Below are 6,859 nucleotides of genomic sequence, written 5' to 3'. Positions count from 1 at the left end.
GGCCTCAGTGAGGGAGCTGTGAGAGTCTTGCTGCTGTGTCACCACTCCCACTGGTGAGCATGAGACCTGCGATGGGGGCAGATCAGGCTGGGAAGGGCCACATCCGATGACCTACACGTGAACTGGACCAAGGAAAAGCCAAGCAAGGCTGACTGTACTTTCTGGTACATGCATAAGCCAGTGTGGGTGTGGATTGTTTGGGCTTTGTGGTAGCATCACCTGGCAGATTTTGGCATACAGGTCAAATTCTGTCAGGTGCAGGCATGGCTTAGACAGATGGTGGAATCCCCTGGCACCAGTGTGGACTGGATAGTGGGGATGGTTAGGACAAAGTGTGCTTTAATGCTCATCAATATGTATGAGAGCTGAATGGGATGTGGGGCAGACTGGACCAGTCTGCTGTACATACTGGCAAATATGGGAACCAGGACAGGTATGGGCCTGATGGGGGTTTTTTGTAGGTCGCTCCGACTAGACTGCAGATCCCACTGGTTTATGTCAAGAGTGAGTATGTGGAGGGCAGGATCAGGTTTATTTCTAACACCCATTGGGTTGTGTAAAGCACAGGGCTGGGGGCAGACTTGACACAATAATTGCAACTATCAGTGTGTACGTAGGCTGACTCGGGTGACAGACTGTCCTGGACCCTGTATTGGCAAACACACACAAGAATCATGTCTGGGATGGCCTCAGGTGAGGTTTCTTGGGTGATTTCCTACCAACTGAACAGCTGGACTCAGAACCCTAATCAGAGAGAGAATTGCAGGTTCCATGAGCTGACTGTGGAAGTGGATGTGTAGGAGCTGGGCCTCCTCAGTGGTTCAAATGGATCAGTGGACACCATATCCAAATGTACCTGGAGGATATGGCAGTACATTGGAGCCTCCAGAGAACAACTGGTACCATGGCAGAACACAGAGGACAGAACAAATTGATCAATTACCCCAGCCAATCGTTGGCAGTGATGATCTGGGCAGACAGAGACAATAAGGTGGATTATAGTAGCCAGTGGATTTGGGAGAGATTTCATTGTGACTGGAGTGGCAGGCTCACCAGCAATTCAGGACTGTTGAACTATCAAAACCTCTTGAGAAATTCATGCCTTTGTAAATTTCCATTTTTCTTCCTGTTGTTGATCTTGTGCTGTGATTCTTCATTTAAGAGGAATGCGTGATGGCCGTGTAATGGAGATTATCATGTCCAGATGTGAGGATGCAGGGCAGTGTGCATCTCTGCTTCCAGATTAAAGATGAACCACTAATGAAATTACTTGCTGTGTCTTGATAATAGATGCTGGACTCTGCCATTATCCATGCCCACAATGATGAACATGTGACTGTTTATGAAGAGCTATGCTATAGGAATAATATAAGGGAGTTTGGTGTGACGGTAGGGGATTTGGGGAGGGGACAGGGGAATTCCCAGGGCCTATAGAACTGTATCATAAAATGATGATAATAATTGAAAAAGAAGCTAATATGTATATATATATGTATATATATATATTTGTTTACAGAAGTTGAATGAGAAGATGTGAAATCAGTATAATAAATCCATTACTTAAGTAAATAAAAGCTAGAAGAACTACCTACATAATAATTGACATTGTTTCTCAATTTTTTTGTTATTTTTCCCCCTTACAAATATCTAGGAAAAAATATAGCAAGTGCTCACTCTACTTGCCTGCTTCATATCAGCCAATGACACTACGTGACAGGTGGTGATTCACTGTATTCAGTATTTTAAATCATATCGATAAGTAGAACAAGAAAGTAAGCCACCTTACATAGTTTTCTTTGCAGCTGGAATTCAGGGAGATCATCACTACTGAAAATACAGTAATATCTGTAAATGATACAAACCTTAATATTTTATTTTCTTCACAATAATGGATTCAACCATGCATAAAAATGAAAATAAAAAAGCTTGGTTTCAGATAATCTGTTTCAGAATATATTCAGATGCAATACATTTGGTATTGCCCTCAAAATTTCTGCTTCTCTGGGATTCAGAAAGCTACAGTACTTTGATAATCATTCTATATTTCTCAAAATAAAGTAACCATTCACATATTAATAACTTCAAAAATCACAAAAAAGGGGCCATCATTGTTACACTGTTGGTAAAACTGCCATTTGCTATGCTAGCATTCCATGTGGCCAGCAGTCCAAATCCTTGCTACTTCACTTCAACTCCAACTCCTGCTAATATGCCTAGTAAGACAATGGAGGAGCACCTATGTGTTTGACCCCACAAATCCATGTAGGACAACTGGAGGAAACTCTTGGCTCTTGGCTTTCAACAAACCCAACTCCTACCATTACAGCCATTGCATTGAATTCATAAAATGACATAAATGAATATGAGTAATATGGTTAGCAGTATCAAAGTTTGGTAACATGAGACTATATATGTGTACAACAGCAAAATATACAAGCAGCAAGAATTGAAATCTTATATTATTCCTACATTTTTAACTCAGCTAAAGTACTTCATTTTCCCGTGGATCAAGTAGAATATTTATATCACTTTTGTAGACAAATTTCATGCTATCCTGCCCAATGAAAACATCCAAGTTAAACATGCAATGATATATTCAGGAAAAAATTAAAACATTTTTATTTTGAACTTTTGTATAATAATGAAAGCATGGAATCCTCATTTAAATACTACGTGCAAAAAATAATAATGTTCCAGTTAATATAAGTCCCTTAAAATAATAGGAACTATTAAAAGTTATTTAACTGTCAGTGCATTTTCCAAATCATGGATTTTTTTTTCCAAAATCTTTGCCATGAGAGGTTTTCATGTGTTATGGAAGTGTATGCCTAAGGCAGGACTTGATATTACATCTTTTATTCATGTCTATAACTGTGCATAGAAATCAATGAAAATATTTCAGGATACAATCCTATAAAGTAGACATTACATTTATATAAAATGAAGATCTTTCCTGAAGTAGTTTCACTATTTTAAATGAAAATCTATTGAATTTTAACCCCATAACCCCTCTTCCTCCAAGGTGATATAAAATAACTATTATATATAATAGATGTATTATATGTAAATACATATAATACTAGGTATATATGCACACAGACATACATATATACTGCCATGTAATGATTCATATAGTGCTAGATACTCATATAAAAAAGAGAGAGTGAGAGGCAGTTGGGTGGAAACTGTCCCTAGCTCACCCTATAAATTAGCACCCTAGATTTGCTGGCGTTTTGCCCTGTCTTGACATGACCACTTTGCTGATCCTCTTGCCTAAGCGCACAGCTGAAAGTCAGAAAGTGGCTTCCAGTGTTATGCTGATTGGGATAATCTTCTTTATGATGTGCTGATCTCAAAAGCCAAGTATCCCTGGGGTTGAATTTGGAAAGATGTAAATCGGTTTTGTAACACTACGTTTTGCAATGTGTAAATTAATAACTTGACATTTCACAGCTGTTTTAAAGGCTGTGCTTTAAAGAATGAAACATCAATCACAAATATACATCTACCCAGAAATGTCAAATTCCACCCCAATGAATACCAGCGCAAATTAGCAGCAGGTCACATTGTCTTGCTGTCATTCACCTGTGATGCATTTCCTTCCTTTCCAGGTTAAGAGCCTCCCTGGAGAGACTTAAACCTATTTTCTATCCCATATAAAAGTGGGAGGTGAGCTGCTTTAATAACAGAATATAGTATCCAAATGCTAAACCTATTTGAAAGAGGCAGATGCCATTGTAAAAGCAGAAATTAAGCTAGTGTTCAAAATGACTGGAGTGAATACCTAGTACTGTTCTTCAGGAATATTTAGATTTAGGCCTAATGGTCTCTGTATCCTCAGCTTTAAAATTGTCTGTACTTATTTGACAGAATTGTGTGAAATATTCTGACTTATTCAACACTGATTTACAAAGTTAGCATAAGCTAATAAATATTTGAATTTAATGACAAAAATGAACAGCGAATTGCAAAGATCATTACTGATATAAAGAATAATGTTACTTTTATTATTACATAAAACATATGTCAATTTGGATCTCCTTTCTTAAGATTACAAGAAGAACAACAATTTGCCTCACATAAGGAATAATTTAGTACAGTAGTCTTTATCCAATGTTTGGATTCTTATTGGTAAATAGATGTAGAATTGCATCACATTTTCATGCCAGACTTATAGGAACCGGCCCAACGGCTCAATTAGGTAAGCCTCCCCCTTCAAGTGCTGGGATCCATATGGACAATGGTTCATGTGTCTCAGCTGCACCATTTCCCATCCAGCTGTTTGCCTGTGGCCTGGAAAAGGACGATGACACAAAGCCTTGGGATCCTGCACCCACATGGGAGACGGAAAAGAAGTCCCTGGCTCTTGGCTTCAGAGGGGTCCAGCTCTGCCCCTTGCAGCCTCTTGAACAGTGAATCAGTGGGCACATCTTTCTCTCCTTTTCTCTGTAAATGTGTCTTTCCAATAAAAATAAATAAATCTCAAAATACTTTTAACAACTAAACATCAATCATTGAAAAATAGATTCATTTTATTTGAAAGGCAGAATTACAGAGGAATGAAAAGACAGAATGAAAGCTGTTTCCATCCACTGGTTTACTTCTCAAGCAGACACAACAGCCAGAACTAAGGCTATCAGATACCAGCAACCAGGAAATTCCTCTAGGCCTCCCACGTGGGGGCATGGTCTAAAAATTTTGGGCCATCCTCCACTGCTTTCCCAGGCTACAAGCAGGAGGCTAAATGGGAAGTGGAGTGGGCATGACATGCATTCTTGCCTATATGGGATCCACACACTTGAAGTGGGAGGATTAACAAATCAACCATTTGTACTTGCCCCAACACCAAGCTTTAAAAATGATTAAATAGTGTCTGATTTTCAAGAACCATCAAACCTTTGCTACTCTCTAGAAGATTTCATCACTTTATGCTCACAAATTTAAAATTACATTATATTGGTTGTTGATTTAAATGTGTAACTTTCAATTAAAATGTGCCTGCTCAAAGATTGGAAGAAAGCTGTGGTCACTTGTATGTACAATTACATACACAGAAAAGGTATTCTGTAGAACACATGGAGTATTAAGACATGCATTTATTGTTTATTTAATTTAATTTCAATCAATTATGCCAACCAGTATTTCTTGTTTTTTAAATTGTAAGAGTCATCAATATGAAAAATGTTCTTAATAAATCCTATACTACTATCCAAGTAATGTGCACATTTAAGTGAATTACATTCAATAAAACAGAATAAATATTTTGAGGTGAAAAAGATCTGCTCATGTAAGTGTGATAACACTATTTTCTGAAGCAAAATTTTACCCAACCTGTTTAGTACAGCAACTTTTCATGGTTTAGTATTTATTGTTTTTATAAACATGATACATTTATAAAACACAATTTGAAAAACTGTAATGATGCAATAAATATTTACATTGATTTCTATAATTTTTATCTTGTATCCATGGAGATTTCTTCAGGACCACTTGATAAATCTTTTTGTTTTTTGCTAATTACACACTTGATTATAAGACACAAACTATTCCTAATGTCACCCAAATAATAAAATTCACTTCCTTACACAATATTCAGGAAAGCAATAACTTAAGGGAATCAAAATAACCAATGATCTTGCAAACTGGGATAAAAAAACACAGATCATTTAAAAAGTTAACAAGTGTTAAAATTCATGAAACATAGAACTATGGAGTCATACAAGTGATTTAAAGATGCCTGCTTTTATATTCCAAAGATTTCTATTAAAATAATATTAGCCCATTCAAACCACCATAACAAACACATGGACATAAAAACTTCAAGTGTGTCAATTGTAAATAGAGATTAATGTATCACGGTGTGGAGAATGGCAAGCCAAGATGGAAGCATCAGTGGATTTGGCACGTGTGAGGCCCTTCTGACCTGCTGAAGTTCCAAATCTCCTCCTTCTGACATCACCCCACTGCTGTCAGAACGTCACTCTGTACATTTGAGGGCATGGGTCACAGACACCAAGAAATGAAAAAATAATATTTTTATGATCTATGATGTGTGGCATCCCTTTTATCTTTTTAAGGAGGGCCATCCAGGATGACTTCATCTTTTAAGAACGACAGCACTGGAAATGCTATTGTCTTGGATTTAAATGAGCTTCAAGTGATTATATTCACACTAACACAAAAATGCAACCATTTCACATTCTTCACAATCATCTGAAAGCAACTTTGATGACATAATCATTAAAGATTTTTTTAATATACAGCTACTCCCTGTTGCACTTGAGTAAAAGATCAGATAATGAAAAATCAATAAAATCCATCAATGCAAAGCCTATGCATATTATCATAATTTAAAATAAAGATTTTTTAATTTCCTCCAATTGTGAAATTATCAGCTATTTTGCCTCATTCTTAAAAGTTTAGTCATGCACACCCCAACTCATGCATATTTTTCTTTCCAGGCTAAATATACAGCAGTCATTTCACTTGCAGTTCTGTGCAGACATTAACTCCATTGACTGTCTTTGGCTTGAACAAGTCATTGAAATGTCTACCACTTTTTGACATTACTACACATGAAAATTACATATATATGTATTTGTGTATATATACATATATGTACATATTCATACATATATATTCAATCCTGTTTATATAGAGATATATATAAAATCAGGGAATAGTGATTGAATCAGGGAATAGTGTCCACCACATTCAATATTATCATACAAGAATTACTACATATCCATGTACACATTAGCCTATTGGCTAACTTCTTCACCTTACATGCGCCAGAATCCCAGATGAGTACTGGTTCATGTCTCGGCAGCCCTGCTTTCCATCCAGCTCCACGCTTGTG

This window comes from Ochotona princeps, chromosome 12 (assembly GCF_030435755.1).
Source record: "Ochotona princeps isolate mOchPri1 chromosome 12, mOchPri1.hap1, whole genome shotgun sequence".
In the NCBI taxonomy this organism is placed as follows: domain Eukaryota; kingdom Metazoa; phylum Chordata; class Mammalia; order Lagomorpha; family Ochotonidae; genus Ochotona; species Ochotona princeps.
The sequence above is the reverse complement of the archived record's forward strand: the minus strand, read 5'-3'. Positions refer to the sequence as shown.